The sequence below is a fragment of the Chiloscyllium punctatum genome, chromosome 4 (assembly GCF_047496795.1).
Source record: "Chiloscyllium punctatum isolate Juve2018m chromosome 4, sChiPun1.3, whole genome shotgun sequence".
Taxonomy (NCBI): domain Eukaryota; kingdom Metazoa; phylum Chordata; class Chondrichthyes; order Orectolobiformes; family Hemiscylliidae; genus Chiloscyllium; species Chiloscyllium punctatum.
Genome location: NC_092742.1, coordinates 81,489,873 through 81,500,083, shown reverse-complemented (window position 1 = coordinate 81,500,083; position 10,211 = coordinate 81,489,873). Strand labels below are relative to the sequence as shown.

The 10,211-nt window shown below is 45.5% G+C and overlaps 1 long non-coding RNA gene across 2 annotated transcripts in view; it reads left to right on the top strand.

Moving 5' to 3' along the window:
• Positions 1–5,957: 5,957 nt before the first annotated feature.
• LOC140476472 (uncharacterized) overlaps positions 5,958–10,211 on the top strand; it is a 69,189-nt gene continuing 64,935 nt past the window's right edge. For both annotated transcript variants that reach the window (XR_011960489.1, XR_011960490.1), the window contains exon 1: positions 5,958–6,040. This is a non-coding gene — a long non-coding RNA (uncharacterized lncRNA). The remainder of the gene's footprint in view (positions 6,041–10,211) is intronic.

The window sequence follows — 10,211 nt, the reverse complement described above, 5'->3', positions numbered from 1 at the left end:
CCCCTCCCACTCTGCCGAGGACATGGAGGTCCTGGGCCTCCTTCACCGCCGCTCCCTCACCACCAGACGCCTGGAGGAAGAACGCCTCATCTTCCGCCTCGGAACACTTCAATCCCAGGGCATCAATGTGGACTTCAACAGCTTCCTCATTTCCCCTTCCCCCCACCTCATCCTAGTTTCAAACTTCCAGCTCAGTTACTGTCTCCTTGACTTGTCCGACCTGCCTATCTTCTTTTCCACCTATCCAGTCCACCCTCTCCTCCTTGACCTATCACCTTCATCTCCTCCCCCACTCACCCATTGTACTCTATGCTACTCTCTCCCCACCCCCACCCTCCTCTAGCTTATCTCTCCACGCTTCAGGCTCACTGCCTTTATTCCTGATGAAGGGCTTTTGTCCGAAACGTCGATTTCGCTGCTCGTTGGATGCTGCCTGAACTGCTGTGCTCTTCCAGCACCACTAATCCAGTAATAGGTGAAGATAGGTAGAGGATATGACCTGGTTGGTCAATGGGAGCAATGAATCTGGTTGGTGGTAGTGGAATGGAGGGTGAAGACCGTCCTATTTGTACAAGCCCCACCTTCTCCAGAATGAGCCCCAATTGTCCAAGAACCTGAAACCTTCCCTCCTGCACCATCCTTGCAGCCACGTGGAAGATGAGGTGTTGTTCCTCAAATTTGCGGTGTGGTTTGTTTTGGCAATGGAGGAGCCGAGGATGGCCATGTTGGAAAGCGAGTGGTTGGGGGAATTGAAATGGGCGGTGACTGGGAGGTCCATTCGGCACCTGCGGGCCTGGCTGCAATGCTTGGTGAACTGTTCCCTATGTTTACGTTCTGTCTGTCAAGTGTGGAGAATCCCACATTGGGAGCACCTGATGCAGTAAACTAGGTTGGAAGTGAGGTAGGTGAACCTCTGTCTCACCTGGAAGGACTGTTTGGGGTCCTGGACGGAGGTGGAGGGAGGGGTGGTGAACTAGTATGTTTTACATCTTTTTCAGTTGCAGGGGAACGTACTTGGGGGGGGGGGGGGGGCGGTGGAATCTATGGGGAGAGTGGTACAAACCAAGGACTGTTGAAGGGAACAGGCCTTGTGGAAGGCAGAGGGGGCTGGGGAAGGGAAGATGTTCTTGGTTGTGGGGGTCTAGTTGCAGTTGGCAGAAGTGTTTAAGAATGATTGATTGGATGTGGAAAGTGGTGGGGTAGTCAGTGAGGACCAGGCGGACTGTCTTTATTGTGTTGGGGGTGTGGTGTTTAGAACAGCAGCGCAAGGAATGGAGGTGGTGTGGCAAAGAGCTGTCTGGATGATGGGGGGGAGGAAAAGCAAGTTGTTCAAAGTAGGTGGACATCTGGGATGCTTGCGAGTGGAATGTCTCCTTGTCTGAGTAGATGCGGTGGAGGCGGAGGAATTAGGAGAAGGGATGGAGCTCTTGCAGGATACTGGATAGAGAAGGTGTAGGTTTGTAGTAAAAGTCCATCTGGAAGTTGTGGGCCAAGTCTGTGAACTGCTTCCTTTCAGCCTGGGTGCAGGATGTTGCACCAATGCAGCCTTTGATATAACATCAGAAGAGTTGGAGCACAGTGCCTGTGCAGATACTGAGGGGGAGTGAGGATGGGGTTGTAATGTTCTTCATGGAGAGATGTATTCAATCAGGCAAATCCTCACCTCTGAGTTACAAGCAGTTGCTTCCTACATAATTACAAAGAGGAAACCTTTTTCCGATGTCACTGCAAGGCCTCACAATGTTTTGTTTCAGGAGCATTTCCTGATGCCTGCCCTAAGAGTTTTAGGGGCAAAGCTCAGCAGATCTGGCAGCACCTAGACAAATAGAAGTGCAGTTAACTTTTCAAGGCCAGTGACTCTGAAGCATTAACTCTGTTTCTTACTTATCATAGAATTTCTGGAGTGTGTGGAAGGAGGCCATTTGGCCCATCGAGTTCTGCACTGACCCTCCGAAGGGTACTCCACTCAAACCCTCAACCCGCCTACAATGGCTAATCCACCAAACCTGCACATCTTTGAACTGTGGGAGGAAACCCACACAGACAAAGGGAGAATGTGCAAACTCCACACAGGCAGTCATCCAAGAATGGAATGCTGTGAGGCTGCAATTCTAACCACTGAGCCACTGGGCTGCACCACTTCTCAGATGCTGCTAGGCTTGCTGAGTTTGGCCAGCAATTTCTGTTTTTGTTCCTGCATCTGTAGATTTTTTTTTGATCCATAAGTTTTAAGACTAATTTTCTCCCCAACCCAATTTTATAAAAGTTTCTGTCTAGTATTAGATGTGTCACCTGGTTATTCTCCAAGAGGTTAAATCCCACTGAAAAACTGGAGTCTCTTTCCAACCCCCCCCCCCCCCCCAATCACCACCATAATTTGAGTACATAAGCCAGATCCATATGGAGGAAGGCTTCACTGCCTTTTGCACACTGCAGGAGCTCTGCAGATAGATCATGGTGTCACTGTGTGCAGCTTAGATTTGAAACCAGTGCTGCCATTTTGAAGCTCAGCATTCCAATTAATGTCCTGTGTTATGTGGTACAGCTACACGTATGTTGAGGAGCGGGAAGAATACCTTACCAGTGGGATCATCTACTGCTAACAGGTTAATTTGTGCTCTATTTGGCAATTGTTTTTGATTCCACAAGTGTACAGTGAATTTTATGGCTGTTTAAACTGACAGGAGGTTTCGGGGTGTGGTTGATGGCAAAGAAATGTTTGCTGACTCCAAGTCTTCTGTGCAAACCAGTTTTTTCCAGACATGAATGCACTAATTGCAACAAATAAAGGGTGGCTGTTGAGTTCAAAGAACCCTCTGTAGATCATATAATTGCTAACTTTGGAGTACAACGCATATAAGTTTTGAGTTTCACTCTCAAAATGCAGTCACATCAAACGTGATAGAGCAGAATATTGAAATAATATTGGGAATACTGCAGTAAGTAACTCACCACCTGACTCTCGAAGGCCTGTCCACCAACTACAAGACACAAGTCAGGGTGCAGTTCCAACAACACTCAAAAAGCTCAACACCATCCAGCACAAATGCTGGATGATTGGTGCCATATCCACAAGCATCCATGTCCTCCACACTCACAGAATAGTATATACTACTTACAAGATGCACAGCAAGAATTCACTTAGCATCTTGCAACCCCGTGACCGCTTCAATAAGGGCAGCAGACCCTCTTGCTGCAGTCATCACCAATGGGGTACAATCAAGCAATTTTAGCATTTTTAGGGGCAGCCGACAGTGCTGTCCCCTTTTGCCATTGCTTTTTACCTTGCTGATTGAACCGCTGATGGAGGCTATTCGTAAGGATGCCAGTATATTGGCTCCAGAAGTGGGGTCAAAATTAAATACAATTTCGTTGTACATGGATGGTGTCTTCATTTTTTGTCAAACCCAGCAGATTCACTACCTTGCCTGATACAATGCATCAGCTCGTTTGGCATCTTTTTGGGGTGCAAGATTAATTTTACAAAATCACAGTCTTACGAAGGTGCTTGGTCTTGAGGGTGAATCTCAATTCGCATTTAAGTGGTCACGGGGGCTTTTATGTATTTGAGCATATTAATCACTCCAGTTCTTGATCGGTTGTTTAAAGCTAAGGATGATTGAGAGAGAGCTTAGCGTTGAGGTCTTCTCCGAGGCATTGGAAGTTACTTGGGAAACTGCAAGAAAGATATCAATTTCAATAGGACCCATGCTTTACAGTTGAAGATTCTCCACAAGGTTCACTTGGCTCCAGGTCGTTTGTTAAAATTTAATCTAGGGGTATCTTCAACATGCTGAAAATGTGTTGCTGGAAAAGCGCAGCAGGTCAGGCAGCATCCAAGGAACAGGAGAATCGACGTTTCGGGCATCCGCCTCCAAACGGACCCCACCACCAGGGACATATTTCCCTCCCCTCCCCTATCAACGTTCCGAAAAGACCACTCCCTCGGTGACTCACTCGTCAGATCCACACCCCCCACCAACCCAACCTCCACTCCCTGCACCTTCCCCTGCAACCGCAAGAAATGCAAAACTTGTGCCCACACCTCCCCCCTAACCTCCCTCCAAGGCCCCAAGGGATACTTCCATATCTGCCACAAATTCACCTGCACCTCCACACACCACATCTATTGCATCCGCTGCACCCGATGTGGCCTCCTCTATATTGGGGAGACAGGCTGCCTACTTGCGGAACGTTTCAGAGAACACCTCTGGGACACCCGGACCAATCAACCCAACCACCCCGTAGCCCAACACTTCAACTCCCCCTCCCACTCCACCAAGGACATGCAGGTCCTTGGACTCCTCCATCGCCAGACCATGGCAACACGACGGTTGGAGGAAGAGCGCCTCATCTTCCGCCTGGGAACCCTCCAACCACAAGGGATGAACTCAGATTTCTCCAGTTTCCTCATTTCCCTTCCCCCCCCACCTTGTCTCAGTCAAATTCCTCGAACTCAGCACCGCCTTCCTAACCTGCAATCTTCCTCCTGACTTCTCCGCCCTATCACCCTCACCTTGACCTCCCTCCACCTATCGCATTCCCAATGCCCCTTCCCCAAGTCCCTCCTCCCTACCTTTTATCTTAGCCTGCTGGACACACTTTCCTCATTCCTGAAGAAGGGCTTATGCCCGAAACATCGATTCTGTTCCTTGGATGCTGCCTGACCTGCTGCGCTTTTCCAGCAACACATTTTCAGCTCTGATCTCCAGCATCTGCAGTCCTCACTTTCTCCTCGTATCTTCAATCTGCCCCGAGTGTAAAGTTGGTGCGGGCACTCTTACCCATTGTCTCTGGTCCTGTGGTAGGCTTCAAACATACTGGAGCGCTGTAACAGGTATAATGGAGAGAGGTTTGGGTGTAAGGGTGGAGAAGGACCTGATCTCTTTTTCTTGACCAGCCCAGTGTATTCCCTACAGATGCGCATAAGAAAAACCTTTTTTAACATCTTCACTTTCTTCAACAAGAAAGAATATCTTGTTAACTTGGGTGTCCAAAAATCCCTCGGGCTTATTGGTTTGGCGTAAGATTGTTATAGAGCATATCCCCTAGAATTTTCTTACAAGTATGGGACACCACAAAACTGAGAATTTCTGTAAGACATGGCTGTCCCTTTTGGACTACCTGGACACAGATTCGTCTGCCACACTAATAAGGGCTTTTATATCACCGTAACGATTGTGCTTTATGAGTCCAATATCCAGAGAGGGGGAACTGCGAACATATGAATAGGTAAAAATTAATGCTCTCAATATTTGGGAGTTAGTGTTTTGCTGAGATGTATTATTATTATTTATTTGTTTTTTGTTAGTTATTTATTTAGTTAAGTAGTTACTTTTTTTTTGTTTTTTTAAATACATATTTATACATTTGTACATGAGGGCAGTTTTGGGTTTTTACATTTTTTGGTGTTTGTTCTTTGTATTGTTTTGAATTGTATTGTCTTGTAGTTGTAACAGTTAAAAAATCCATTTTTCAATAAAAATATATTTCAAAAATAAGGGCAGCAGATACATGGGAATATCATCATCTCCAAGCCACTCACCATCCTGACTTGGAAATATATCACTGATCCTTCACTGCCATTGGGTCAAAGTCCTGAAACTACACCGCCTCTACCCTCCCCCCCCCCCCTCCCCCCTCCATCTCCCCCCCCCCACCACCCCTACCCCTCAATGGCAACCTACAGCAGGTGGACTGCAGCTGTTCAAGAAGGCAGCTCACTACCATCTTCAAGGGCAGCTTGAGATGGGCAAAAATGCTGGCCAGCCAGCAATACCCATGTCCCGCAAATAAATAAATAATACATTTATGTGTTGTGCAAGCAGCAGGATGCTAGATTAAGAATGTGTGTATAAGTTGCTGTCTAGCTGCAAGTTATCAGCTCATTAACCAAACCTGTTTAATACTTCCAAGGAAATTTAACCTGCACTATTTATCAATGCAATTTGACAGCAGCATTTCTATGAAGGAGAGCAACACAACTAGAACAGCCATCAGTTTTATGCTGGAGAGGATGGACTCCAAGGCCCTGTTCCAAGTTAGTGCCAAATTCTTTTGTGTTCTCCCATCTCTATAAACTCAAACTTTACACAGTGGGTTCTTCCTCCATGCATCAATTATGCCATATCTCTCCAGTTATCTAACTCTGATTTCATGTGTGCCTTCCATCTAGACCCCTGAATTGGTCATCTCCAATGACCTATATTGATTTGCTAAACCATCAGCCTCTCCACATCCTGTTTCTTAGAACCATACAATCTCTACAGTGTAGAAGTAAGCCATTTGGCCATCAAGTGCACACCAACTGTCTTACCCTATCCCTGTAAACTTGCATTTGTCATGGCTAATCCATTAGCCTTCACATCCCTGGACACTGGGCAACTTAGCTTGGCCAATCCATCTAACTTGCACATCTTTGGACTGAAGATCTTCCTTTAGTCTCACGTCTTTGATCATGGCTGAAGGTCCTCCTTTAGTCTCACATCTTTGATCATTCTAACTAACATATCCTTTAGCTTAACATCCATAATCTTGTTGGAATGCACTGTAAAGCACTTTGTGACATTTTTACATTGAAGGTATCAATGCAAATTGTTCCTGTTTGCAATGTATCTTCAGTTGCCAATAATGCTTAACCAGTATATGTCATTTCACCATTGATAACTGTTGGCACAAGGAGTAAAGAGCTGCTTAGAGTTGTTTCAGTTGCATAGTTTTTATGTATCTTTTTGCATGTCTGTCAAAGTGACAATAATAATTAGGCTATTTCATTCTTGCCACGAGTTGTCCCATATAATTTGAGGCTGAGGGGAGGGTGGAGAGGTTACAATATAAAAGTGGAAATTTAAGAGTAGTTATTGTAATATCATCACAGTAACATTATATGGCTTCAAAACAAAGACAGACATACAAAAGGAATGAATTATTAATTTCAAGGAAATTATTGGATCCATATTTTTATCTAGTAATTTCAACCATCAATAAAATATAGTTGTATGAGACAGCTCTTGAGTTAGATGTGGAAGTCTCTATGTTAGACTTATATTTTAAACCGGAATTTACAGTAACCATTTACATTAAGCCAGTGTCATGAATGCAGCAAGGTGTTTCATGGACGCACTCTCAGTGGGAAAAGAGTTGGTGAGGTGATTAAAGCCACTGCCATAAAGGTATTTCTGAAGAGATTTTGAGATTGAGAAAGGTGTGTGAAGAGAAATGCTGAAAGGCTTTGCTATTGAAATAGATGCAACGTATAGTCATTAAGATCTGGACAAATGAGGGATGGAACTGTGGAGTAGGTTGTTAAGATAGGGTGTGATCATAAAGGAGTTAGAAGATAAATGATTTTGAAATCTAAGCTTTAGGCATGAGATGAAAATACAACTCTTTAAGATGATAGGTGAACAAACTTTTGTGTAAAATAAGCTGTAAAGTTTATTTCACAACCCGTATTGTAAGCACTTTAAGATGTATTTTGTGATTTTCTGAGGGATCTGGCAGAGGGTCTGGAAAGCAGTAGCAGATGAGGGATTCAAAATATTCTCAGAGTCTTCATTCTCCTCAGCCACATCCACAGTCCTAGTTTGCCTTTGTGTAGAATAGATGGGACCAGCTGTTGGGGTGCTGCAGTATTTCCTTCAAAGCACCAATATGCCAGCAGCACAAAGGTTCTATTATGGGTATGCAGCTTCTCGTGTACTCCTTGGAGAGCAGCAGTCAAAGCTGTTCCAGGCTACTGAGTAGAACAATAACAGAGCCTAGCTCTGCATCTCCTCTGCTTCCAGGGTCAGCTGGCCCGACTCTGTTCTGTGACTTCACTAGTCGCCTCGGAGCAAACATTATGCCTGCAGGAGCCTTTCTACAGAGGCAGATGATTCGAGCTACTGAGCTAAGTAGTGGAGATCAGAGCAAAGCTGTTACTTGCAACATCTGTTTCATGGTTTCTTATTTATAACCTACTGCTGATTTCAATGTAACCCATAATTTTCCCTTGGTTAAGCAACTGCCTTTTTTTGACAGATAATGCTGGTAATGTTCCTTTAAATTTCTGCATCTCAGGCTTCTAGTCATAGTGTGGTTTAGCCATCAGTCAAGTTCTTCTTGTCATTAGGGGTGTTTAAAATACATTTTTTCCTCTATTTACCACTTAAAAGGCATTTTGAAGGAACAGATTCAAGTAGTTATTGAGGTACAGCAATATCACAAGAAGCTAAATTGTTTCCTTCTCTGCTCAAATTTCATTAATCTATGAAGGGAACTGAACCATCTCTATTTGGATGGACTGAGAGATATAAAAATTACCAAATGATAATGGCCATAATTGTTGTTTATCACTTAAGGTGGGAACCATGCATAATTTTGTACATTATTCCAGCCAAGTCCTGATCAATGAGTAAATTTCTCTTTTCACTCCTGAAGTAGGTTATAACAGACTTTTTAAAAAATAATTCAATTTGTACTTGAGCATCTGTAAAGAAATAAAACAAGATCTCTTGAGTTAACCAAATTTTTAAAAAGTCTAATGTAAACTTGCTCCTTAATAACCAAAAGAGAAAATGTTGGAAAATCTCAGCAGGTCTGGCAGTATCTGTAAGGAGAGAAAAGAGCTGACATTTTGAGTCTAACTGACCCTTTGTCAAAGTTTTTTTAAAAAGGGAGAAATAGGGAGGTATTTATACTAAGAAAACACAGCAGGACGGGCAGCATCCGAGGAGCAGGAGAATCGACATTTTGGGCATAAGCCCTTCTTCAGGAATGAGGCTGGTGTGCCAAGCAGGCTGAGATAAAAGGTAGGGGGGAGGGAATTTGGGGGAGGGGCGCTGGGAATATGATAGGTGGAAGGAGGTGAGGGTGGGGTAATAGGCCGGAGAGGGGGTGGGGGCGGAGAGGTCAGGAAGAAGATTGCAGGTCAAGAGGGCGGTGCTGAATCGGGGGGTTGGGACTAAGATAAGGTGGGGGGAGGGGAAATGAGGAAGCTGAAGAAACCTACATTCATCCCGTGTGGTTGGAGGGTTCCTAAGCGGAAGATGAGGTGCTCTTCCTCCAGGTGTCGTGTGGTCAGGGTCTGGCGATGGAGGAGGCCAAGGACCTGCATGTCCTTGGCGGAGTGGGAGGGGGAGTTAAAATGTTCAGCCATTGGGCAGTTGGGTTGGTTGGTGCGGGTGTCCCAGAGGTGTTCTCTGAAACGTTCTGCAAGTAGGCGGCCTGTCTTCCCAATGTAGAAGAGACCACATCGGGTGCAGCGGATACAGTAAATGATGTGTGTGGAGATGCAGGTGAATTTGCGATGGATATGGAAGGATCCATTGGGGCCTTGGAGGGAGATGAGGGAGGAGGTGTGTGAACTTCTTGCAGTTGCAGGGGAAGGTGCCGGGAGTGGAGGTTGGGTTGGTGGGGGGTGTGGACCTGACGAGGGAGTCGCGAAGGGAGTGGTCTCTCCGGAACGCTGAGAGGAGAGGAGAGTGGGGTCTGTTTGTACGTGGCGGAAATGACGGAGGATGATAAGATGTATCTGGAGGTTGGTGGGGTGGCCACTACCGAACAACACAAATGGCCTCCTTCTTCAAAGACCGCAATTTCCCCACCGACGTGGTCGATGATGCTCTCCACCACATCTCCTCCACTTCCCGCACCTCCGCCCTTGAACCCCGCCCCTCCAATCACCACCAGGACAGAACGCCACTGGTCCTCACCTTCCACCCCACCAACCTCCAACTCCCTCGTCAGGTCCACACCCCCCCACCAACCCAACCTCCACTCCCAGCGCCCCTCCCCCAAATTCCCTCACCTTCCTGATGAAGGGCTTTTGCCTGAAACGTTGATTTCGCTGCTCCTCTGATGCTGCCTGAACTGCTGTGCTCTTCCAACACCACTAATCCAAAATCTGGTTTCCAGCATCTGCAGTCATTGTTTTTACCTGTTTTCACCTTCTCTTAGCCTAGTATAAATACCTCCCTAGTTCTCCCTTTTTTTTAGCTTTGAAAAAGGGTCAGTTAGACTCGAAACGTCAGCTCTTTTCTCTCCTTACAGATGCTGCCAGACCTGCTGAGATTTTCCAGCATTTTCTCTTTTGGTTTCAGATTCTAACATCCGCAGTAATTTGCTTTCTCTCCTTAATAATGCTTATTAAAAAGGTAAAACCTATACTAATCCTTCAACATAAACACGAACACAAAAAACAGAACATGTTATAGGATGGAGGAGATATC